The 27,223-nt window shown below is 37.0% G+C and overlaps 1 long non-coding RNA gene across 1 annotated transcript in view; it reads right to left on the reverse strand.

Moving 5' to 3' along the window:
• Positions 1–11,024: 11,024 nt before the first annotated feature.
• Positions 11,025–27,223, reverse strand: part of 4932441J04Rik (RIKEN cDNA 4932441J04 gene) — a 147,836-nt gene continuing 131,637 nt past the window's right edge. Inside the window, exon 5 of the long non-coding RNA NR_015588.2 lies at positions 11,025–11,359. This is a non-coding gene — a long non-coding RNA (RIKEN cDNA 4932441J04 gene). The remainder of the gene's footprint in view (positions 11,360–27,223) is intronic.

Consider the following 27,223-nt stretch of genomic DNA (forward strand, 5'->3'; position numbering starts at 1 on the left):
ATAAGCTTTTGTAGAAGGATCTGATGGTGTTTTGGATTTCTTCAGGATCTGTTGTTATGTCTCCCTTTTCATTTCTGATTTTGTTGATTAGGATTTTGTCCCTTTGCCCTCTAGTGAGTCTAGCTAAGGGCTTATCTATCTTGTTGATTTTCTCAAAGAACCAACTCCTCGTTTGGTTAATTCTTTGAATAGTTCTTCTTGTTTCCACTTGGTTAATTTCACCCCTGAGTTTGATTATTTCCTGCCGTCTACTCCTCTTGGGTGAATTTGCTTCCTTTTTTTCTAGAGCTTTTAGATGTGTTGTCAAGCTGCTAGTATGTGCTCTCTCCCGTTTACTCTTGGAGGTACTCAGAGCTATGAGTTTCCATCTTAGAAATGCTTTCATTGTGTCCCAAAGGTTTGGGTACGTTGTGGCTTCATTTTCATTAAACTCTAAAAAGTCTTTAATTTCTTTCTTTATTCCTTCCTTGACCAAGATATCATTGAGAAGAGTGTTGTTCAGTTTCCACGTGAATGTTGGCTTTCCATTCTTAATGTTGTTATTGAAGATCAGTCTTAGGCCATGGTGGTCTGATAGGATACATGGGACAATTTCAATATTTTTGTATCTGTTGAGGCCTATTTTGTGACCAATTATATGGTCAATTTTGGAGAAGGTCCCGTGAGGTGCTGAGAAGAAGGTATATCCTTTTGTTTTAGGATTAAATATTCTGTAGATATCTGTCAGGTCCATTTGTTTCATAACTTCTGTTAGTTTCACTGTGTCCCTGTTTAGTTTCTGTTTCCACGATCTGTCCATTGATGAAAGTGGTGTGTTGAGGTCTCCCACTATTATTGTGTGAGGTGCAATGTGTGCTTTGAGCTTTACTAAAGTGTCTTTAATGAATGTGGCTGCCCTTGCATTTGGAGCGTAGATATTCAGAATTGAGAGTTCCTCTTGGAGGATTTTACCTTTGATGAGTATGAAGTGTCCCTCCTTGTCTTTTTTGATAACTTTGGGTTGGAAGTCTATTTTATCCGATATTAGAATGGCTACTCCAGCCTGTTTCTTCAGACCATTTGCTTGGAAAATTGTTTTCCAGCCTTTCCCTCTGAGGTAGTGTCTGTCTTTTTCCCTGAGATGGGTTTCCTGTAAGCAGCAGAATGTTGGGTCCTGTTTGTGTAGCCAGTCTGTTAGTCTATGTCTTTTTATTGGGGAATTGAGTCCATTGATATTAAGAGATATTAAGGAAAGGTAATTGTTGCTTCCTGTTATTTTTGTTGTTAAAGTTGGCATTCTGTTCTTGTGGCTGTCTTCTTTTAGGTTTGTTGAGGGATTATCTTCTTGTTTTTTCTAGGGCGTGGTTCCCGTCCTTGTATTGGTTTTTTTCTGTTATTATCCTTTGAAGGGCTAGATTCGTGGAGAGATAATGGGTGAATTTAGTTTTGTCGTGGAATACTTTGGTTTCTCCATCTATGGTAATTGAGAGTTTGGCTGGGTATAGTAGCCTGGGCTGGCATTTGTGTTCTCTTAGTGTCTGTATAACATCTGTCCAGGCTCTTCTGGCTTTCATAGTCTCTGGTGAAAAATCTGGTGTAATTCTGATAGGCTTGCCTTTATATGTTACTTGACCTTTTTCCCTTACTGCTTTTAGTATTCTATCTTTATTTAGTGCATTTGGTGTTCTGATTATTATGTGTCGGGAGGAATTTCTTTTCTGGTCCAGTCTATTTGGAGTTCTGTAGGCTTCTTGTATGTTCATGGGCATCTCTTTCTTTAGATTTGGGAAGTTTTCTTCAATAATTTTGTTGAAGATGTTTGCTGGTCCTTTGAGTTGAAAATCTTCATTCTCATCCACTCCTATTATCCGTAGGTTTGGTCTTCTCATTGTGTCCTGGATTTCCTGGATGTTTTGAGTTAGGATCTTTTTGCATTTTCCATTTTCTTTGATTGTTGTGCCGATGTTCTCTATGGAGTCTTCTGCACCTGAGATTCTCTCTTCTATCTCTTGTATTCTGTTGCTGATGCTCGCATCTATGGTTCCAGATTTCTTTCCTAGGGTTTCTATCTCCAGCGTCGCCTCACTTTGGGTTTTCTTTATTGTGTCTACTTCCCTTTTTAGGTCTAGTATGGTTTTGTTCATTTCCATCACCTGTTTGGATGTGTTTTCCTGTTTTTCTATAAGGACTTCTACCTGTTTGGTTGTGTTTTCCTGTTTTTCTTTAAGGACTTGTAACTCTTTAGCAGTGTTTTCCTGTTTTTCTTTAAGGACTTGTAACTCTTTAGCAGTGTTCTCCTGTATTTCTTTAAGTGAGTTATTGAATTCCTTCTTTATGTCCTCTACCATCATCATGAGATATGCTTTTAAATCCAGGTCTACCTTTTCAGGTGTGTTAGGGTGTCCTGGATTGGGCGAAGTGGGCGTTCTGGGTTCTGATGATGGTGAGTGGTCCTGGCTTCTGTTAGTAGGATTCTTACGTTTACCTTTCACCATCTGGCAATCTCTGGAGTTAGTTGTTATAGTTGTCTTTGTTAAGAGATTGTTCCTCTGTTGATTTTGTTACCCTCTATCAGCAGGCGTGGGAGACAAGCTCTCTTCTCTGAGTTTCAGTGGTCAGAGCAGTCTCTGTAGGCAAGCTCTCCTCTTTCAGGGAAGGTGTACAGTTATCTGGTGTTTGGACCTCCTCCTGGCTGAAGGTGAAGGCCCAAAACAGGATCTTTCCCAGAAGCTGTGTTGCTTTGGCCAGGAAGGTGGCCAGTTGTCTGGAGTCGAAGATGTCACCGCCTGAGAAGCTCTGTGGCTCTTGTCCGGAAGGAGGCCGGCTGTCTGGAGCTGAGGATGGCGCTGCCTCAGAAGCTCTGTGGCTCTTGCCGGGAAGGTGGCTGGTTGTCTGGAGCTGAAGATGGCGCTGCCCAGAAGCTCTGCGACTCTCGCCTGTCCCAGAAACGGCTGGCACTCTGTATTCCACACGGTCACCCGTGCAGCCTGCCCTCCGCGGAGTCCCGGAGCCAAGAAGGCTCCCGCAGGCGCCTGTGCCACAAACCTCTCAGGCCTGGCAGACCCCCGTGCTCTCACCAGGAAGGTGGCCGGCTATCTGGAGCTGAAGATGGCGCCGCCCAGAAGCTCTGCGACTCTCGCCCGTCCCAGAAACGGCTGGCACTCTGTATTCCACACCCGTCACCCGTGCAGCCTCAATCCTGTACTTTCTTCGGCAGAAGGTGTAAAAAGAATCACTTCCCTTAAAATTTGTAAGTGAAAGCTCAACAATTTCTAGTAACTGCCTATAACTTTTCAATAATTCTCTGATTACAATACTTTCTAAAACTAAAAACATGCATCTGACACATTAAAAAGAGGTTGGAAAGTAACATTTTCTGATAAATATACAAATATGTTTATAATTTTATAACCACCAGGCAAGCTAGATCTGATAGTGTCCATTTTATATACAAATACACTGTGTCTGGTACTTTTCAGATGGCATGACAGAAATTATGGAACACTGGAGCTTTTACCTGAGGCCTAAATGACTCAAAGCTATTAGAGCTTCCTATTCTAGCAAATCTACTTCACTGAAGGAATGTTTTTCAGCTCTGATGTAAATAATCCATGTAGCACACATTTTTACATTATTTGCATTCAGTTGTATATGAATATACTGATTACTTCAGATGCATTATTGATAACTCAATGCCTAATTTACAATTTTACAGAGCCTCAAATTCATCTTTTTAAGCAGAGATAATTAAGGTGCATGCTTACATGAAGGGAACTCATCACAAAGCTTTCTAATTGTATAGACTCTATTTAACAGGATTTTACTTTACCTAGAAATGAATATCACTGTAAGCCTTATTCTGAGCATTAAAAATTCTCCATGGTTATTGGTACAAAGCTTTGAGGAGATGGTCCTTAATCAAAGAAGGAATATCTTTAAAAACAATGCAATTGATTAACTATAATATACTTAAATTCCCTGTTATTTTGTTCAGCTTTAATTATTCTGAAGAATAAAAAATTAATGCTGGTTTCTTTCTGGGGTGAAAGACTTGAAGAGAGAAGTTACATTACTTATGGACATGTCTTTTTATCAATTAAATCTTTTTCATGAATAATACAGACATACTTTGTTGACCCAAGTGCATATTAATTTTTAATACCGTTAATTCTTGTGGTTTTGAAATTTTGTTAAGTATGAGGCAAAAATGAATATAAATTTTTCTCTTTAATTTAAAATAACCTGATGACAAAATGGTGGCTGTATCTCTCACCTCATTGCTCTTTTAGTGAGATCAAAGATGCCAGCCCTATGTTCTGTCATTGGAACAGTCAAGGAAGTAGTCATTGTCTATATGGAGTGAAGAAAAGGTGCCTTACGTGCTGTCCATATCAGCTCCTATCTGTCAGGTGTCACAGTTGTTAGCTATGTTCTTGGTCTGTTCTGAGTTCATTGCTGATTTGATTGTCCTGTATGTGTGTATGTGTGTGTGTGTGTTTGTGTGTGTATATATATATATATATATATAAAATCTATACAAGAAATATGTATATTATTAACATGTTTATCCAACTAATACTAAAAGCTAATTTTGTATAAGTTTCTGTGGTATAAGAACTAAGTTAAAATAAGCAAATTCACCGTGAAATGCAGAAAGAACACTCACTTGACTTTTTTCCATTCAAGAGTTTTTCAGAAACACTTCTTTACCTACTTCAAACAATTTTCATCAGAGGCACCGAGGTCACTGACTGTCTCTGGAATAAATAGTATTATATAGGAAATGAACTGGAGAACAGTATACATGCTATACTACACCAGCTTTTGGCCAGTGTTACCCACACCTAGATATGCATTATATAGATTATACCTGAAAAAATTTGTGTGTAATAACACTTCAACTAGGTTTTTAAATATGAATATTCAATCCAAAATTGAGTGATTAAAAATGATCACACAAAGAAATTGGATCGCAATACAACATTCAAAAGCTTCAATAGCAATGTACTCACCAAAGCCTTCAAACACTAACAAAATTTTATGCATTAAATTAGTAATAAGTACATGAATGTGACAATGAATATAACATTTTACTTTTTAAAGGAAGCTTGTTTATGATGATGTGCTAAAAAAAACAAAAACAAAAACAAAAAAAACAGGTTAGCTAAAATCAGAGGACAACCTGTAAGTGGTCCTGTATCATCACAAATGTGAACTGGGAGAATATACTGTGTGTGGTATATATGTTTGATAACACTTAACTCATCTGGGCACAGTGTAATGGATTTGCTTTATGTTTCTCTAGAGTTAAATTGTCCATATATAACTGTGAAAACAATGTTACAGTAAAAACATGTCTGGAGCATTCAATTTCACTTTGGAATATATTTGTATATTTCAAATAAGTGTCACAGAAGAACTGACCATACTAGAATTTTCTGATTCATACTCTGCATGGGACTGGACACAATCTCTGGAATTTATGGTACTGTTTTGTACATGTGACTAATATTTCTAGAAACTGGCCTTAAATCCTTCATAAATTGTGATGTAGTGAATGTATGCAAATTATTTTCATTTGCCATTTTGACCAATAGAAATAAAGAATAGATCTTTGTGGATAATTGGTTTAAAATTCTTACAGAATAGGCCTGTACTCACAGATGACTATCTCTTCAACAACTTCTACTTCAGGTCAAGATTCCAACAAACATTTTAGCAGTTTCAGTGGAGTAGCATTGAACATGATCACTGGCAGACTGAGTGAAGTCAAGACATATGAAGAAGGAAGAAATATGCATCATACTCTTGCTTTTATGAAGAAAGCATAAGAATCAAACTTGTGAAGTAGATGATGAGAGAAGACTTACAGTTCTGGAATTTAATCTACTCTTGCCTGGGAAGGAAAGAGCCAGTTTCTATCACTGACCTACACATGAAATTCTTCTAGAATCCTGTGGCATTTTCTCTAATGAAGTTTGCAGAAGCTACCATCAAGGTGCCTGAAATGACAAAGCTGCCCTTGAATAAAATTGTATGTTCTTGGAAACTAATTCTTGTATAGATCAAAAGGAACTTGAGATTTGCCTTCATGGTAGTTTTGACAGAATTTGTGGAAAAACACACTAAATTCCAGTTTTACAATATTAATCTACAAATGTACATACATTTAAGAATCACTGAACAATTATAATTGACCAAACTGGGGCATATAAAGTTTGCAAGTCCAATGGGCCTCTTTTTCCAGTGATGGCCGACTAGGCCATCTTTTGATACAAATGCAGCTAGAGTCAAGAGCTCCGGGGTACTGGTTAGTTCATAATGTTGTTCCACCTATAGGGTTGCAAATCCCTTTAGCTCCTTGAGTACTTTCTCTAGCTCCACCATTGGGGGCCCTGTGATCCATCCAATAGCTGACTGTGAGCATCCACTTCTGTGTTTGCTAGGCCCCGGCATAGTCTCACAAGAAAGAGCTATATCTGGGTCCTTTCAGCAAAATCTTGTTAGTGTATGCAATGGTGTCAGCGTTTGGAAGCTGATTATGGGATGGTTCCCTGCATATGGCAATCACTAGATGGTCCATCCTTTCGTCACAGGTCCAAATTTTGTCTCTGTAACTCCTTCCATGGGTGTTTTGTTCCCAATTCTAAGAAGGGGCAAAGTGTCCACACTTTGTTTGGTCTTCATTGTTTTTGAGTTTCACGTGTTTAGCAAATTCCATCTTATATCTTGGGTATTCTAAGTTTCTGGGCTAATATCCACTTATTAGTGAGTACATATTGTGTGAGTTCCTTTGTGATTGGGTTACCTCACTCAGGATGATGCCCTCCAGGTCCATCCATTTGCCTAGGAATTTCATAAATTCATTCTTTTTAATAGCTGAGTAGCACTCCATTGTGTAAATGTACCACATTTTCTGTATCCATTCCTCTGTTGAGGGGCATCTGGGTTCTTTCCAGCTTCTGGCTATTATAAATAAGGCTGCTATGAACATAGTGGAGCATGTGTCCTTCTAACCTGTTGGGACATCTTCTGGATATATGCCCAGGAGAGGTATTGCGGGATCCTCTGGGAGTACCATATCCAATTTTCTGAGGAACTGCCAGACTGATTTCCAAAGTGATTGTACAAGCTTGCAATCCCACCAACAATGGAGGAGTGTTCCTCTTTCTCCACATCCTTGCCAGCATCTGCTGTCACCTGAATTTTTGATCTTAGCCATTCTGACTGGTTTGAAGTGGAATCTCAGGGTTGTTTTGATTTGCATTTCCCTGATGATTAAGGATGTTGAACATTTTTTCAGGTGCTTCTCTGCCTTTCTCAGCCATCACTGCAAAGAGAGGCCCATTGGACTTGTAAACTTTATATGCCCCAGTACAGGGGAACGCCAGGCCCAAAAAGGGGGAGTGGGTGGGTAGGGGAGTGGGGGGTGGGTATGGGGGACTGTGGAGAGCCATGATAACATTTGTCATCACAAGATGGCGCTGGCAGCCGGGTGTGGTGGCGCACGCCTTTAATCCCAGCACTCTGGAGGCAGAGGCAGGCGGATTTCTGAGTTCGAGGCCAGCCTGGTCTACAAGGTGAGCTCCAGGACAGCCAGGACTATACAGAGAAACCCTGTCTTGAAAAACCAAAAACAAAAAAACAAACAAACAAACAAACAAGATGGCGCTGGCTTTTGCACTGCCTTATACCAGCTAAACAAAGAACAAGCTGTGTGCATGTGCAAGAGTAATGCGCGCCAAGTCATAAGCCCACCCCGGGGCGTGTCTATGATATCGTGGGTAAGTTACCAGTCAGGCGTGGACACCCCACGCCAGGGTGTATATAAGCAGTGCCTTTCTAGCTCTTGGTCTTCCTCATCAATATGCAATAAAGATTGGCTGCAGAAGGATCCTTGTGTCCCGTGTGCTTTCTTGCCAGCAAGGAAACAGCACAGGAAAGGGGACATTTGGGATAGAACTGGAAATGTAAATGAGGAAAATACCTAATAAAAAATAATAAAAAATAGCTAAGATGTTAGCTGGGCATCTTGACTTCAGTTTCCTAGAACAGAACTGGACAATTTTCCAAGGATAATCTCCTTCTCCGTCAAGGCTTCTAGTTAAACCTGAAATGGCCTCAACAAGAATAAGAGATGGAGGAAACTCTGCACTGTATTGCCCTGTCACATTCGTGTTTCTTTTATGATCTCTGGTACCCTTGCATTTGGTATACAAATGTTTATAATTATAATATCCTTTTGGTGCATTTTCCTTTGGAAAAAAATAATTGACAAAACTGACTTGGTTATGTTTGTAGAAATTCTAATAACCCACCTGTTTTTTAATTCAGATTTCTTTGATTCTCTATTCAAATATAGTCTTCAAACTTTCAATTTTCCATGAAATATTTGATAAAGGAGATGATAATATGCATATTATACACATATTTTAATAGGCATGTACCTTAGTTTTATTTGAAAGATAAGGAAATAGCATTTCTAAAACCTACTGTAGACACAATGACTTTAATTGTATAAATATTTTAAAATATGTAGGGACAGTAAGAGACTTCTCCAATCTACACAAGGGTAAACACTGGAATTACTGGTAGTTCATATGATTTGAAGTTTATATGATGTCATGTAATTAATGAGAGACAGAATCGTAGTTATAATTCCTTATACCATATACTATATGCAATAATATTATTTCTGATATAAACATTAAATTTGAATTCAGCTGGTCAACAACATACCTCTAGACTTAGTGTTCCAAACATTTCAATTCTTACTAATTTTTCATCCTTTTTTTGTTTTATGAAAATAATTTCTTTTTTCATATATTATAATTTGACTGTAGTTTTCCCTCCCTCTATTTATCTGAGTTTTTCCCACATCCCATCCCCTTTGGGTCTACTTCTGTTCTGGTGCTCACTGAAAAAGAAGTCTTCTAAGAGATAACAACCAAAGATGACAAAATAAAATATAATGATAGGAAACAAAAACTATCATATTGAAGTTGGACATGAATGACAACCCAACAGGAGGAAAGAGTTACAAGGGCAAGCAGAAGAGTCAGAAGCCCACTTGTTCTCACAATCATGCAATCATGAGTCCCATAAAGATACTAAGTATTATATATATATATATATATATATATATATATATATATATATAGTGCTTTCTGCTTCAGTCTTTGTTATTGTGATATCCTCCATCACCTCAAGTTCTTTAAGTCTTTCCTCCTTCTCCTTTACAAATTCTCTAAGATTTGAGGAGAGGGAGGAGAGGGATTTGATGAAGAACTACCAGGTATATTCTCTCTCCAGGTAATATCTTGCTGTCTTTGCATTTCTTTCTGTGTGCTGCAAGAAGAAGCCTTTCTGAAAGTGACTGGGCAAGTTACTTATCTGAGTATAACAGAAGATAATTAGGAGTTATTTTACTGGTACATTTTTCTTACTATTTGTCTTAATTTTGTGAATTTGTTTTCTTGGTCCATGGACCAGGGTCCACTACTATCAGTCTAATGTCAAAGAGAAATTGAAAGCTGTTGTCAGAACTATAAAGCATAGATGTACCAACCTTCCAAACATAGGATTCTTCTCCTAACTCCCTGGAGGTTTTCTTAATGGAATGTTCCTTCTATATTCTGCCCACACTGCTTAGTCACTTAGCAAGCTATAGAGAATAAATGAGAGAACTCTCCTCTCTAACCCAGCCACGCATTCATTCTTAGGAAATAATCTACCCCCTGGGAATCTCTGACTGATTCTAAAGTGATTTTCTCATGCTGTTTTTCTGTAAACCTAATACAAAACACTGAGTTTATGATTTAGCCTAAGAATACAAATAACACCTTAGGAATTACATCTCCTTCTGTGTGGGGTATAGAAATTAATCATAGTTAGTGTATCAAAAATCATAGATGTCCACGGCAAACAAAATATAAAAGGGAGTCAAATGACAAGTTCACAACAGTGCCTGAAGGGCCTATTGAGGATACTCTTGGGGATAAAATTCTCAGCCATCTTTGAACATACACAGTAAATTACCCTGGAAGTAAATGATAGCAAAGTGTTGTACAATAGAAAAATTATTGATTTAGTTTGGCTTTTATCCTGAACCAGATGGGGAAGATCAATTGTTAATATTGCCTTGATCATTTCTAACCATGCTCAGAGGCATATGAGCAGCAACACCATGCAAGAGCAGAAACATAAATAAAGAAAAGCAAATTCAAAAAGATTGCTCCCTAAATTTGGTTTGGGTTTAGAATCTATCTTTTGCCCTAATGGAATTATGATGCACTTTTATTTGCACAGCAAAGACATCGCATTAAAGAATGCTCTTACAGGAAATATAAAATAATATTTTAAAAACATTTTTCTAAGTAAACAAAATCCAAATCTCTGAAGGGTTCTTCCGTCTGTGCCACAGTGGTTCCAATAAAAAGAACAATAGAACTTTCATTATGTGTTCCCGAATGTTATGTCTGTGGATGAAAACAAGAACTAATGTTTTTTTTGCAGCAGTCTGCTCATGCCCCCCATCTCTTTCTCTCTCTGTCCTTTGCTTGTCATTTTGAAAACCTTTGCCATTACACACTAAAGATATTTTGTTCCATCCAGTCCAGAATTCATTCTTCCATTTTGAGATGCAACAGATTACTAGGAAGTGAAGATAAATACATAAAGCCATAAAATATTAACACTAATAGTAAAAATATAAACAGAACTGGAAAATAAAGAGAGTCCCTGCTTTTCTCCATGTATTTGACTTTTCCCTTTCCTCCATTGATATCTTTTAAATAAACTACTGGCTACTGAATATATATATATAATCACATATGGAACCTGTATGTTTTGGCTAAGGGCAATGCTAAAGTTGGCAGTATAGGCTGTATATTCATTCAAATTTGCTCAAAATGCATTTTTGAGCACCTTCTATTTCCCAGATGCCATGTATTAAGAGACCAATGATCAAATGTGTAAGGAAGCACAGTAGATTCACAATGTCAACTACAAAATTTTTTTAAAAATCACAGCCAGCAAGCAATTGTGTGAAAATGGATTTTTATTACCTCGTGTAGGAAAAGAGAACTTTACCAAGTGATATATTGACCTCATAGAAAGGATGGGGTATGTTAGGAAAGTCTATCCATATTCATATGAAGGGAGAACTTTGTAACAGGGACAATCCTACTTATGTGAAATTTAAGGTACATGTTATTAATCATTGTCAGTTATCATATCTCATGAAGAAAACATGGCAGAAAGGAATGCTTTACTATACAATGGAACAATTTTGTAAATGTCATGGAGAAATGGCCAACAGGAATGGAAACTTGTGTGTCACTTCTGGCTTCCATTATCTGTCATTGATAATTATGGTGACCTAGAAGAAAGGAAACAAAACTCCAGATAGTCAGAGTTTTGGAAGAGATAAAACTGAAGTGCCAAGCTAAATACCCACTTCCCTCAGGCCTTTCCCAAGCAAGCACTCTTAACCTGCTTATACTTATTTTTTTTTATTAAAAATGACTCTCAAGTTTCATATTTGCGACCAAGGGAAATCATGTCTTTGAGGAGAATAAAATGGACCCTGCCTAAGTTCCCCATACATTTAAGCTATTTACAAAAGTGACCAATACGTTTATCTCTCTATTGAATATACTACTGAGAATAGAAAATATTATCACAGCAATGTAGTGGTTAAAAAATCAAGCTATGCTCAATAACCATTTGATGTGCTCTTCCCTGGGTACAATTAGATCTTCTGCCCTCAACATACTTTATTATTATTATTATTATTATTATTATTATTATTAGATATTTTCTTTATTTACATTTCAAAGTTATCCCCCTTCCTAGTTTCCCCTCCTAAAGCCCACTATTCCTCCCCCCTCCCCCTGCTCACAAACCTATACACTCCTGCTTCTTGGCCATGGCAGTCACCTACACTGGGGCATAGAACCTTCACAGGATCAAGGGCCTCTCCTCCCATTGATGACTGAGTAGGTCATCTCTGCTACATATCAGCTAGAGCCATGAGTCCCACCATGTGTTTTCTTTGGTTGGGGATTTAGTCCCTGGGAACTCTGGGGGGATAGTGGTTAGTTCATATTGTTGTTTCTCCTATGGGGATGCAAACCTCTTCAACTCCCTGGGTACTTTCTCTAGCTCCTTCATTGGAGACCCTGTGCTCCATCCAATGGATGCCTGTGAGCATTCACTTCTGTATTTGTCAGGCACTGGCAGAGCCTCTCAGGAGACAGGTATATCAGGCTCCTGTCAGCAAGTTCAAAGGACACATGATCCACTATGTTCATAGCAGCCTTCTTTATAATAGCCAGAAACTGGAAAGAACCTGAATGTCCCTCAACAGGGTAATGGATACAGAAAATGTGGTACATTTGCACAATGGGGTACTATGCAGCTATTAAAACCTATGAATTTATGAAATCCTTAGACAAATTGATGGATCTGGAGGATATCATCCTCAGTGAGTTAACCCAATCACAAAAGACCACACATGAGATGCACTCACTGATAAGGGGATATTAGACCAGAAGCCCAGAATACCCAAGATACAATTCGCAAAACACATGAAACTCAAGAAGAAGGAAGATCAAAGTGTGGATATGTCAGTTTTTCCTAGAAGGGGAACAAAAATACCCATGGAAGGTGTTACAGAGACAAAGTGTAAAGCAGAGACTGAAGGAACAATCATCCAGAGACTGCCCCTCCTGAAGATCCATCCCATAAACAACTTCCCTCAATGTTCTTTAGTTGCTTGCACTTTCTTGTGTAGGTTTCAATCTTTTGGGCTCCTCACCAACCTAGCCCAAACCCCTGTCAATGTCATCATGTCTATTGTTGTTGTCCTTGTTCAGCTCAGGTGTATGAAATCATGTTGGACAGACTTTATTGGTTTAGCTTCTGACGTTCCTAAGAGAAACAATCTCATTGCAAACCCCCAATCTACTGTATCTTAAAATCTTCTTGCCTCCTCTTCTGTAAACACCTTTAGAGCCTTAGATCCCAGAGTTGTATTATATACATACAGCTGGGAGGGGGGGGGGAGGTGTGCAGGCAGTGGTGGTGCATACCTTTAATGATGCATTTGGGAGGCAGAGGCAAACAGACCTGTGGGTTCAAGACCATCATGTTCTACAGAACAGCCAGGGCTGTTACATATAAAAATCCTGCCATTAAAAGCTGAAAAACAATATGTACAGCTGGGAATTGTTCCCAGGTTTCTACATTGTGTATTGTTACAGTTTTCTGTAATGGGCTCCAACTGTGGCAATGAGCAGTTTCTTTCAAAAAGTCGTCATCCCTGCAAACATATATACAAGTAACAACACATAATCTACAGATTGTGCTGGTTGTTTATGTATTCAGAAATATATGTATATTTTAATTAAAAATAGTTAACATTTTCATCTTTAGGGATTTAAAGGGCAAAAACAGGTAGATGGGAGGTTTTGGAGGAAGATGAAATAACTTAATTCTATTGTAATTCTAAAAAGTTTTAAAAATTAAAATCAAAAGATATTCATATGATTTCAAAAGTATTATTATCAGGATACAAAAAAGAAATGAGCTGCAGATGGATGACTGAGTTGAATTAAAAAGGGTTAATTTTCTGTAGAGTTGTTTAAAGATCTCATCATTACTCCAAAAATAACATGAACAAAAAGAAATATATCCTCTAAGACCTAAATTCTCTCTGAAGTTTCTCATAATACTCATAAATACTCATAACCATTCTTAAGTTAAAACACATGATATAAATGAGATTATGAACTACAGTAAAGAAATGATCAACAAGCTTTCTAAACTTTGTAAGCTGGCCTCTGTCTTGCAATTAATTAAAACATGGAGAACTCATGTAGTCGTTTGCAGTAGTCAGGTACTTGCTAGAAGCTAAATTAATTCATATTAAATGAATTAGAGGTGTCTGAAAAGACACTGGTTTGATAGCATCAAAAATATGGGTTTTATAGGATGATAAGTGACTTTTATCTGCCAGGCCTAATCGATTCCATTTATAACGATAGTAAAACAAATTTTCTTTCACCAAAGAAGTCATTTCTTACTTAATTGCTAATAAAATGTTAGCCTCATATATTTTAAGGTCATTAAACTATATTATTCCCTCTAATGATGATATCCTTAATAGAATAAAGAATACTGGAAATGTTCACATTGAGGCATAAATCTGTTAACCTTTAAGTGCTTAAAATTTTATCACTTATATTATTACTGAATCTTTAAAATTTTAAACAACGATAATTCATTATAATCTTAATATTACATCAAAATTAGAATGTAAGGCTCACGGTAGCAGATGTTTTCCATGGTGATGTCTAATCTTGTCATAAACACTTCAAAAGACAGCAGGATTATGAGGTAGCTAGACCCAAATATAAACTATGTTAAATGGATTTAACAATTTTGGTTTTAGGAAGGTTTGGAAGAAGCAGAAAACTGATAAAGTATCACTTCCTTGGAAACCTCTCACTTGAAGCACACTAAGTGGTATAGAGAAAGTAATCATAGTTTGTATATCAGCAATCATAGATGTCCTCGGCAAACAAAATATAAAAGTGAGTAAAATGACCAGTGCACAACAGTGCCTGGAGGGCCTATTGAGGATACTCTTGGGGATGAAATTCTCAGCCAACTTTGAACATTCACAGTAAATTACCCTCGAGGTAAATGATACCAAAGTGTAGTACAATAGTAAAAATCACAAAATGGGAAGGGATGATGTATATGCAAAAGATTGTGGCAGAAAAATCTGCAGCATGGCAACATTGCATTATGAAACAAAGAACCTCCAAGTGTGTCACTGTGCTTTTACCATGTGGTGTGTGTGTGTGTGTGTGTGTGGGTGTGTGTGTGTGTGTGTGTGAATGTGTTGGTCATCTACTGCTGGGAATGTGGATAACCTGAAGAGTAGTTTTACTCCCCCAGAGCAATTCATGTGGAGAAAACTATTCATTTATTCATTTGCAAGTGGCTGTCAATAGTCTGCCCTAATGTCTGTGGTCTCAGCATTTATACAACACTTATCCAAACTCTTCTGACTTTTAGAGTCTCTACTGAAAAGTCAGATGTTATACTAATAGGTCTGCCTATACCCAGAAAACATTTGAACCACAATAAATGGATAAAATAAGACATTCCATGATAAAATCCAACTTAAGCAATATCTGTCTACGAATTCAACTACAGAGAATTCTCAAAAGAGGAAATTTAAATGACACTAGACATAAAACTTCAACATAAGAATGGGAATCTCACCCAGGAAAACACAAGAAATATATAATCTCATACCAACAAATCAAAAGCAGAGACATTTTACCTCAGCAACAAGATAACAGGAATTAAAAAACACTCCTCATCAATAACTCACACATCAAGTGATTTCAATTCCACAATAGAAAAAAAAAAAAAAACCACACAGACTAACAAAATGAATTCAAAAATAGTATCCATTCTTATGCTGCATCTAACTGTGCTTAAATGTGGCTAAAGTAAAATTCGCTGTGGCACTCTCTAGACATCCTGTTTCATCTCTGGTTACAATAAAATCAGGCTGAGCCTCGTTTCATTTGAAAAAATTAAAATTAAAAAATAAAAGGAAGAAATACACCTTAAGGTCAAAGATAGATTTGACCTCAGGTTGAAAGGATAGAGAAGATATTCCAAGCAAATGGACCTAAGAAGCAGGCTGGTGTAGACTCTCTAATATCTGAAAAATATACTTGAAAGCAAAACTAATCAGAAGAAATAAGGAAGGATTCATCAAAGGAAAAAAATCCACGAGAGGATCTTAACATCTATTCCCTAAACACAAGAGAATACAAGTTCATCCAAGAAACACTGCTCTATTTTATATCACATATTTCTTTGCACATTGGTAGAGACTTCAATACCACATTTCACCAATAGCTTATCCAGGCAAAAGCTTAACAGACAAATGCTGAAACTACTTCAGATTTTCAACAGCTGTGGATAAAGTTTCTTTTCTTCCCCATGCATTTGCTAGCATTTGGCACTCGTTTTCTTAATCATGGCCATCTGACTGCAGTGAAATGGAATCTTGATGTGGTTTCCTTTAATTTACATATTTTAGTGTATGTGTGGGTGCATTGTGTCACAACATATCTATGAGGACAACTTGTCGAACTCATATTTTCTTTCATCTATATAGTTTACAAGGATGGAATTCAGATCCTCAGAGTTGGAGGAAAACACCTTTACCCATTTGAGATATGTCCCTACCCCTCAAAATGGATTGATTCCCATTCACCTAATGACTAAGGTCATTAAACATTGTTTAGACTACTTACTGCCCTCACATGTTTCTTATTCTGAGAAATGTTTGGTCATTTCATTAGCCTGTTTTCTTATTTGTACTTTTTATGGTTTGCGTGTTTAACTTCTGCTATCCTCTGTATATTCTAGGTATCAACATTTGTCTGAGGTGAAGCTGGCCAAGATTTTCTACCATTCTATAAACCATCTGGTTCGCTGTCCTGATAGTTTTATTTGTAATCCAGAAAGTTTAACTTCATGTAGATCCTTTTTAGTTCTTGGATTTGGTTCCTGTGTTATCAGAATGCCATTTAGAAAGTTCCTACTTACACCTGTAAGTTCAAGTATATTTCTTACTTTTCCCTCTATCAATTTTAGCATTTCAGATTCTAACTAAGTGTCTGACCCATTTTGCAGTGAATTTGTACCAACAGAGAAACATGGAAATAAATACACTTGGCCATTTGTTGTATAGCCTGTCATTTTTTTTCCAATGTACTCGGTGTTGATGACCCAGGATAGAGGAATGCTAGGGTGCTGAGGAAGGAGAGGGAGGCTGGGTGGGCGATAACGCTCTTAGAAGCGTGGGGGAACAATGGAGGGGGTGGGGGTTTAAATGTGAAGTGAGATAGCATTTGAAATGTAAATAAGTATATAGCAGAAAAAAATTTTAAACGAAAAAAAGAAAATGATAAAAATAGATTTTCTTTTTTTATTATTTAAACAATATTTTATTAGGTATTTTCTTCATTTACAATTCAAATGCTATCCTGAAAGTCCCTTATACCCTGCTCCCCAATCCACCCACTCCCATTTCCTGGCCGTGGTATTCCCCTAAATTGGGGCATATAATCTTTGCAAGACCAAGGACCTCTCCTCCCAATGATGGCCAATTAGGCCATCTTCTGCTACATATGCAGCTAGAGACATGAGCTCAGCTGGTACTGGTTAGTTCATATTGCTGTTCCTCCTATAGGGTTGCAGATACCTTTAGCTCCTTGGGTACTTTCTCTAGCTCTTCCATTGGGGGCCCTGTGTTCCATCCAATAGATAACTGTGAGCATCCACTTCTGAAATTGCCAGGCACTGGCACAGCCTCACAAAAAGACAGCTATATCAGGATCATGTCAGCAAAATCTTGCTAGTATATGCAATAGTGTCTGCGTTTTGTGGTTGATTGTGGTATGGATCCCCGGATGGGGCAGACTCTGCATAGTCCTTTCTTCCATCTCAGCTCCAAACTTTGTCTCTGTCACTCCTTACATGGGTATTTTGTACCCCATTCTAAGGAGGGACGAAGTATCCACACTTTGGTCTTCCTTCTTTTTGAGTTTCATGTGTTTTGCAAATTGTATCTTTGGTATTCTAAGTGTCTGGGCTAATATCCACTTATCAGTGAGTGCATATCATGTGAGTTCTTTTGTGATTGGGTTACCTCACGCAGGATGATACCTTCCAGATCCATCCATTTGCCTAAGAATTTCATAATTTCATTGTTTTTATTAGATAAGTGGTACTCCATTGTGTAAACGTACCACATTTTCTCTATCCATTCCTCTGTTGAGGGACATCTGGGTTGTATCTAGCTTCTAGCTATTATAAATAAGGCTGCTATGAACATAGTGGAGCATGTGTTCTTATTACCAGTTGGAACATCTTCTGGATATATGCCTAGGAGAGGTATTGCTGGATTCTCTGGTAGTACTATGTCTAACTTTCTAAGGAACCTCTAGACTGATTTCCAGAGTGGTTGTACAAGCTTGCAATCCCACCAACAATGGAGGAGTGTTCCTCTTTCTCCACATCCTCGCCAGCATCTGCTGTCACCTGAATTTTTTATCTTGGCCATTCTGACTGATCTGAAGTGGAATCTCAGGGTTGTTTTGATTTGCATTTTTCTAATGATTAAGGATGTTGAACAAAAAATAGATTTTCAATGGCCAGTAGGTAGAGATTTATTAGTAATGGAAGAAGACCTAAGAAGAAACAGCTGAGGTTTGTAAAAGCATGCAGTAAAAGAGCTAAGACAAGAACAGACTTGCTGTTATGTGAGTCTCAGAGGTGACAGCAGTGCATATGGCTCTATCCTAGACTATCTCAGCCCCCAATAATATGGTATTTACATTGAGATTAATTACCTGAAACATTCTTTTCTCCGGAACAAATTATTCCTGGTCACCCTTCCTTGTATAAGTTATTTCCAACAAAAAAAAACCTCTTGCAATGTGTATGAGTGGCATTTTTAACACAGTTTCCATGGAAAAACATACAAGCCAAAAGCCCATGCCTACTAACCAAGGTATCTAAATACTCAGTCTCAAATAATACTTAGTAAGAGGAAATAAAAGCTTTTTCAGAATTCTTCTGATGTCTACAGTTCCATTTTCCTGGAGGACATTATGAACTTGGAAACTTTCATTTTCATGCCTCAATTATCATAGAGTATGTACAAATGGCAGAACCAAGTCTGATAGAAATTAATGCTAGTCTCAATCACAAGGTAAGAGGAAATAAAGCCATAAAAGGATTTAAGATATGACTCCAAAGCTGCTTCATTGAACCAAACTATGTTGTTTCTACTAATGAGATTTAATACACCAGTCTTTATGCTTCTTCACTTTTCAGACCACCCAAAGATGAGCTTAGAAATTTATTAAATATATAACAGTTATTTTTTCCCTAAAATAAGTTCTCCATGTGTGGATCTTCAAGTAACTGATTAATTATTCCTTTATAATATAACAATAATAATTATTATTATTAGATTGCAATAATCTAATAATTATTTAGTATACTTATTATTACTATTATTATTATAGATAATAAATTAAATTTTTCATGGTACTTTCCATCCAGATGAAATATGAAGAGTTAGGTTTATCCTCCAAGTTTGAATAATTAACAGAAAAAAAATTAACTTTTAAGGCATTGCACTTCACCTAGTAAAGGAACAGCTATTCCTGAAGTGAACTTCTGCATTAATAAATACCTCAAGTTCAGTGACTTGTAACCCTCACTCATTCTACGTATTTCAAGAAGTCACATCTAAAATGAGCTTCAAGGGACTAAACTGACTCCAGTTATCAAAGAATGAAACTAAGCCAAGATTTGTTTGTTTTTTTTTTTTTCTCTTGTTTAGAGGGAAAGCAGGTGGAGTGAAGGGATGAAAGCAAAGCAAAAGCTGTAAGTTTTTCGCCATTTGAGTAGTGACTGCACAATATCACTTGACACTGAGAGAAATGGATCATCTGAGTGAGCAATTGAAAGACTTATGTTATATTTATTTTCTTAATATTCAGCTTATATTATGAACAAAATCAATAAACTTGACATAAGGCATAAACCTGACATAGGGCATAAACATGCAAAGATATGCAAACCCACTAAGCAGAATACAGAAAAGAGTACATATACAGAAAAAATTAAACAGATATAACTAACAATATAATATATATGTATATAGATCCACATACATACATATGTACATATGTTTGTACATATGAATGTGTAATATCAGTTTCTTCATGTGATCCCAGATCAAACTCTCTAAATATTTTTGTACAATTTACAAGTTAAATCAAATATTTTTGCGAATCACATCCAATTTATATAATGCAAAAATTTTGACAAAAAAAAATTTTGGATGGATAACATTCCTGATATCAATAACCATAAAACTAGTTATTAAAAGGTTATAATTTGGACTTAAAATTATTTTAAGGCAATGAACGATTTAAAAACTGACCCAGGTATATAAAGGTATGCTAGTCGGCAGGATGATTTGTTTGTTTGTTTGTTTGTTTGAGTCTTTGGTTTGCTTTGTTTCTGTCAATTTTACACAAGCAAGCAGGGAAGGAAGGTCACCTGGGAACAGTAAACTTCAGTTGAGAGGATTCTTCCATCAGATTGGACTCTGGCAAGTCTTTGAGGCAAGTTTTGATGAATGATTGAAGTAGGAGATCAAGCCCACTGTGGGAGAACCCCATCTTTGGACAAGTGGTATTGGGCTGTATGGAAAGGAAACCAAGACAAGAAAGAAGAGCAGGAAACTAAACAGCAGTCTTCCCTGGTCTCTGATAGAGTCCTAGCCTTGAGCTTCCTGCTTGAGTTTACATCCTCACATAACTCAATAATGAACTGTGATGTGGAAATAAAGGCAAACAAACCTTGTCCTCTCCAAATTGCTTTTGTCCATGCTCATTATATCATTCACAGAACCCTAACTAGAAGAGTAGTTGGTTCCAGGAGCAGGAGTATTTTTTAATAAAAGTGGGAGATTTGGGAACTCTAGGGGGGAAATGTGTTTGAATTCTGTAAGCAGGACTTAGCAGGCTGTGCTCATAGGAGCCTAAAAGACAGTTCTGAGAGCAAAGTTGACTGCCTAGACCTAGCTCACTAGGTTTCAGAGAAAATACCCAAGGAGCTAAAGGGATCTGCAACCCCATAGGTGGAACAACATTATGAACTAACCAGTACCCCGGAGCTCTTGACTCCAGATGCATATGTATCAAAAGATGGCCTAGTCGGCCATCACTGGAAAGAGGGTCCCATTGGACTTGCAAACTTTATATGCCCCAGTACAGGGGAACGCCAGGGCCAAAAAGTGGGAGGTGGTGGGTAGGGGAGTGGGAGGGGAGGGTATGGGGGACTTTTGGGATAGCATTGGAAATGTAAATGAGGAAAATACCTAATTAAAAAAAAAGAACATTATCAGCAATAGATCAAGGGACCCCTCTGACAAAACTTTGGCAAAGGCTATGGCTATTCCCTGCCCTTGTGATAAGAACTGGACAGAGGCTAAGTTTAGAATAAATGACTATTTGACAGAATTGATTTTAAGGCAGCATAATATTCAGCCTGTGGCATGGTTATATTATTCATGACTGTTACGTGGGTTTGCAATGAGAAAGAACAGTTGTGACAGAGAAAATACAAAGGGTGCAGTTTAAAGAGAAAAGAACACCAGTAAACTTAGGATTGTAACCAGGGCTTCTATTGGAAGAGATAAAGAGGTTAGTGCCATTAAGGGGTTGAATATTCTACACTGGAATAAACAGAAGAGTACTCGCAGTACAGGATGCATGCAGCTAGGCTCGAACCTGTGAAAAGAGATCCTATGGCTGTCTTCTATAAAGCAACTGAAGGAAAGGTTTTTACAAATGGCAATCTAGGGAACTATTCCAAGCTGGGAGAGTCATGCTGACTTTTCAGTCATGAAGGATTCAAGAGTAAATGGATTATGATATATTTCCCTTTGCTTTCAGAGAGCTGCTAAGGGCAGGCAATGGAAGACTCTGCATGCCCTGAGAGGGTTTGAGGCTCTGAGAAGCTCTCTCATGATGCAATGAAAGCAATGCTTGAATTGTGGGAGAACCCCCCACATGTTGAGAAGCCATATCTGTGGTATATCTTCCAAGGAGAGCTACAAAGGTATATCTTCTAAGGAGAGCTATATAGGTATATCTTCCAAGGAGAGCAGAGAGAAATATTTATGTTGTAGGCAGCAAACATGAAAGTTAAGCCCTATGACCGTAGACATAAAGCTGTGCAGGATCTGGTATTGGTCCTTTTATGCTTGGGTTTTGTTTTGATCCAGTATTTATACCCCACTCCTCCTTTTGAAACGGTAATGTGTATTCTGTGTCACTACACTTGTAATTATATAATTTGCTTTTTGGTCTTACAAAGGGTTACAATTAAGAGAATGTCTAAATCTCAGAACAGAAGTTGTACCTTTAAGTGGTTTGAAGCTATGAAAGACTGACTGTGAAGACTTTGGAAGCATCTTTGCATTATGATATGGCCACCACCCTGTGAGAGCCATGGTGAAATGTGATAGTTTAAATGGGTATGTCCCCATAAGTCCATGTATTTGAACACTTTGTCGCCCATTGTAGCACTCCTTAGGGAGGTTTAGGAAGATGTATCCTTGTGGTAAGTATGTCATTGAAGAAGATTTTAAGATATTAAGGTCTGGTTCTTCTATTCTTGGAGGGGATGTGAGTTCTCAGCATCCTGCTCACCTGTTGTGTTTACCTCCTCCTGCCATAAAATACCCACCATTATAGATTCCAACTTTCTGGTACCAAAACTTAAAGAAACTCTTTCTTCTAGAAGCTACTTGGGTCACGTTGTTTTATAACATCAACAGAATAGTAATACAACAACTCAATGTAACAACTAATGTTTGGTTAACCCTATTTTAGAAAAAAGTTTAATTATATTAATAATATGCCAAACAGAAAAGAAGTTAAAGAATGTTGATTAACATGGTATAGCATTAATAAAACTTAACTTAGACAGTATCTAAAACTATATAGCATTGAAAAAGCAAATGAAAATGAATTTTTGAGCTAATGTCTTACAAAATGTTCTAAGTAGTTACATGCACATAAAAATTTAATTAAGTAAGTAAGTAATTTTTAAAAACAATGCATAAAGGGACTATATTCAAAATATCCTTCATTCTTGTAAATAAAACAGAGATGCTTTAAGGTGAAAGGTCAAATATCAACAATCTCAGAACAGGAATTTCATCCAATTTTTATGAGACCTTCTGATACCCAGAGAAAATTATCTCCTTAAACAAAAATGCTAAGACAACTTCTAATGATATTTGTGATTATTTTAGCAAAATTTATATTTTAATTTAGACTACTTATAGATGCTAAACATAGCACTTAATGTAAACTAGGATTGTTATAAGTAAATTTCTGGAAATGTTGATGATTTTAAAGCCTTAAATTATAAAAGGTAAATATATGGTTTGTGAAGCATACAAAATATTTAAAATAGAACACATTTACTATACATACATCTTCAAGTTCTTGGGTTTAATTTTCAATGCCAATTTCTTTTATAATATCAAAAAAGACAACATTTAGCAATAAAATTTAAACATCTTTAATCTTTTACTTCAGTCAGGTAGCCCTGTTCACTACTGCATTATGGCTTAGTTTATCTGACTGGTGGCTGGGAAGAGTGTGGTATAACAAGATTGCTTAAAGTATCATGATATGAGCAGAAGGTATTTTGGATAGTCTCAAAGTCATAAACAGAATTCCATGGAAACAGAAAAGGTAGATCCTCAGAAAACCAAAGAGAATGGGATGACTATAAAGAGTTTTGTGCTAACCAAAATAAAGATCAAACTATTTTTAGTAGAGAAAGAAAAAGGCTGTCTAAAGTCTGGGAGGCAGAACTGCAATAAAAATGATTGAATATAACATGACAGGGAGAAATGAACAAGCTTTGTTCCAGCATGTTAGACCTCGGGCAGCCTAGTGCTGAAAGCACTAAGAAAAAGGAGAGCCCAATGTAGAAATAGGTTTCAAGAAAAACCTGGGGCTCTGTCTTCATGAGATAGGTTGGGATAGAAACAATACATCAAAAATAAGAGTAATGATCCAGGGCACGAAGAGGAACCATGCAACACAGATTGAAAGTTGTTTCTTTTTTCTTTCTTTCTTTCTTTTTTTTTTCTTGCAGTCAAGGACTAATCCTCACTGCAAACTTTTACTTTTAAGGATAATGTTTTAAATTGTCTTCAGCATTGGTTTTCTAAAATTTTACATATTTTCCTTGTGCCAGAGCATCCATTTAATGTGATATATTAATAATATGCTCTTTGTGGATTCTGAATAAGCTGTCAAAATACTCACAGCTATCACATTTTTCTAATTTCAGTTACTTCGAAAGATCAAACTTCTCCATCAAAGGATGACAGTAAAAATTAAAAGAATGTTAAACAGAGAATTTATAAGTATTCTGTACATTTTAAGTATGTTCATAATAACTAGCTTATTACAAGTTAATCTATAATTGTGATATCTTTGAGTGCAGGACTGGGTGGCTCAGAGGAAAACATGAAATCCATAGAAATGTGATTTCAGATCTCAACCTCAAATCACCACCTTTTAAGGTCTTAGGAAGAAATATATGGAGTGGGGCCAAAACAAAGACAAATTAATTGCATAATTTACCAAAATAATCGACATTACATATTGAGAATTGAGAAATATGTACAAGTCCCAGAATACCTAAGCAGGACCAAGTAGATTATTAGGATAACAACAGAAAGCCCAGGAGACTCTGGGCACCTTCATAGTTCAACATAGGTACCAACTACTGGAATGAGGACAAAAGATGGAGGATAAGCCAATCCTGCAAAAGAAGCAATGCGTTAATATCCTGATAAACAGGAACAGAAAAGGGACTACATGATCCCAGAGCATACTAGAGAAATTCTGAGGCTGAGTCACAGAGTAATGGGTGTTGCAGTTGTTCAGCAATTTTCTTACTTACATGAAGTTTTCTCCAAAAAATAAATAAATAAATAAATAAATAAATAATGCAGTAAGGTAAGATAGTCATATAGATGGGGATCAAGAAACTTCAGTGGCAGGGAAACAATAGTTATTAAAGTCTGTGTATTAAACCATAACTGGTAAGTGTTTAATGTATTATAAGTTGGATATATTGCCATTAGAATATAGGTGTATCAAAACACAATTTCTGATGCTTGGCATAATGTAATACAATTGTTCACTCTTTTTCCAAAGCTATTAAATTATGGACAATTTGAGGTGGGATAGGAGAGTGAGCTTCAATTTTAAAAGGGCTGTATATCACTTTAGGATATGGATAAAAAAGATAGGCACTACATCAGAAAACCTAGTAGGGCTGCATATCTAGAATTTTAAAGTGCTCTTATAAAATGTCTTTGCTGCTGTGCCTTGGCCTGTACAACATCCAAATAGAGGCACTTGAGGAAGTTACAATGAATAAGGCTGAACATTTGAAACACAAATATAGGAAATATAGAGAAATAAAAGCTAGAAATCTCCCTATTTTTCAAAATATTAAGTTTCCATTACAGAAGAAGTTTAGCCAGACACTGATGGCACATGCCTTTAATCTCCATACACAGGAAGGCAGATGCAGATAGATATCTGTGAGTTCTAGGCCAACCTGCTCTACAGAACTGGTCCAAGACATCCAAGGGTACCAAAAGAAACATTGTCTTGTAAAAAACAAATGAAATAAAAAACCAAAACAAACAAAAAAGATAAAGTTTAGATCTAAGACATTTAACACTTGGTTTTTTTACTTAGACATTGGAATTTTTAAAAACACATAATGATTATTTGTCATTGGAAAGAATCACTCCTTAGAACTCTGGAGAATTTCTTTAATCAGAGGCATTCTGCAATTAGTCAGCAATGTCTGTCTAGGTACTCTAAAGACAACCTCTGGGTGAGATAGTTAGCATGTCAAAGTGGAAATGAGCTGAACTTAGGCAGCTTAGGCCCCATTTGCCTCTGATTATCTGTGTGACTTACAATGTGTTTGTGATCATCACATTTCAGCTTCTGGCCATCACAAATAAGGCTGCTATGGACATAATGGCACAGGTGCCCCTATGGTATGATGGGGCACCTTTTGTGTATATGCCCAAGAGTGGTATAGCTTGGTCTTCAGGAAGATCTATTTTCTAAGGAACCTCCAGATTGATTTCCAGAGTGGTTGTACAAGTTTGCAATCCCACTAGCAATAGAGGAGTGTTCCTCTTTTCCACATCCTCATCAACATGTGCTTTCCCCTGAGTTTTTGATCTTATCTATTCTGATTGGTGTGAGGTGGAATCTCAGGAGTTTTTTTATTTGCATTTCTCTGGTTACTAAGGCCTTTGAACATTTCTTTAGGTGCTTCTCAGGCACTAGAGATTCCTCTGCTGTGAATTCTCTGTTTAGCTCTATACCTTATTATTATTTTTTTGATTGGGTTGTTTGGTTTTTTGGAGGTTAGCATCTTAAGTTCTTTATATATTTTGGATATTAGCCCTCTATCAGATGTGGGATTAGTCAAGATTTTTTTCTCAATCTGCAGGTTGCCAATACGTCCTATTGACTATGTCCTTTGCCTTACAGAAGCTTTCCAATTTCATGAGGTTCCATTTATCAATTCTTGATATTAAAACTGAGTCTTAGTCTTTCGGTTTAGGAAATTTCCCCCCATGCTGATGAGTTCCGGGCTTTTTCCCACTTTCTCTTCTATTAGATTCAGTGTGTTTGGTTTTATGTTGAGATCCTTGATCCACTTGAGCTTTGTGCAAGGTGACAAATATGGATCTATTTTTATTTTTCTACATACAGACTACCAGCTACACCAGCACCATTTATTGAAGATGCTTTCTTTTTAACATTGCATAAGTTTGGCTTCTTTGTCAAAGATCAAGTGTCCATAAGTGTGTGGGTTTATTTCTGGGTCTTCAGTTCTATTCCGTTGATTGACCTGTCTGTCTTTGTACCAATATCATGCAGTTATTTTTTAAATATTTTTATTACATATTTTCCTCAATTACATTTCCAAAAGTCCTCCATACCCCCCCCCCACTTCCCTACCCACCCATTCCCATTTTTTTTTTTTTTTGGCCCTGGCGTTCCCCTGTACTGGGGTATATACAGTTTGCGTGTCCAATGGGCCTCTCTTTCCAGTGATGGCCGACTAGGCCAACTTTTGATACATGTGCAGCTAGAGTCAAGAGCTCCGGGGTACTGGTTAGTTCATAATGTTGTTCCACCTATAGGGTTGCAGATCCCTTTAGCTCCTTGGATACTTTCTCTAGCTCCTCCATTGGGAGCCCTGTGATCCATCCAATAGCTGACTGTGAGCATCCACTTCTGTGTTTGCCAGGCCCCGGCATAGTCTCACAAGAGACAGCTTTTATGATTATTGCTCTATAGAACAGCTTGAGTTCAGGGATGGTGATTCCCCCAGAAATTCTTTATTGTTAAGAACTGTTTTTGCTATCCTGGTTTTTTTTTGTTTTTTGTTTTTTTGTTTTTTGTTTTTTGTTTTTTCACATGAAAGTGAAAATTGCTCTTTCCATGTCTGTGAAAATTGTGTTGCAATCTTGATGGGGATTCTG

This window comes from Mus musculus, chromosome 5 (assembly GCF_000001635.26).
Source record: "Mus musculus strain C57BL/6J chromosome 5, GRCm38.p6 C57BL/6J".
NCBI lineage: Eukaryota > Metazoa > Chordata > Mammalia > Rodentia > Muridae > Mus > Mus musculus.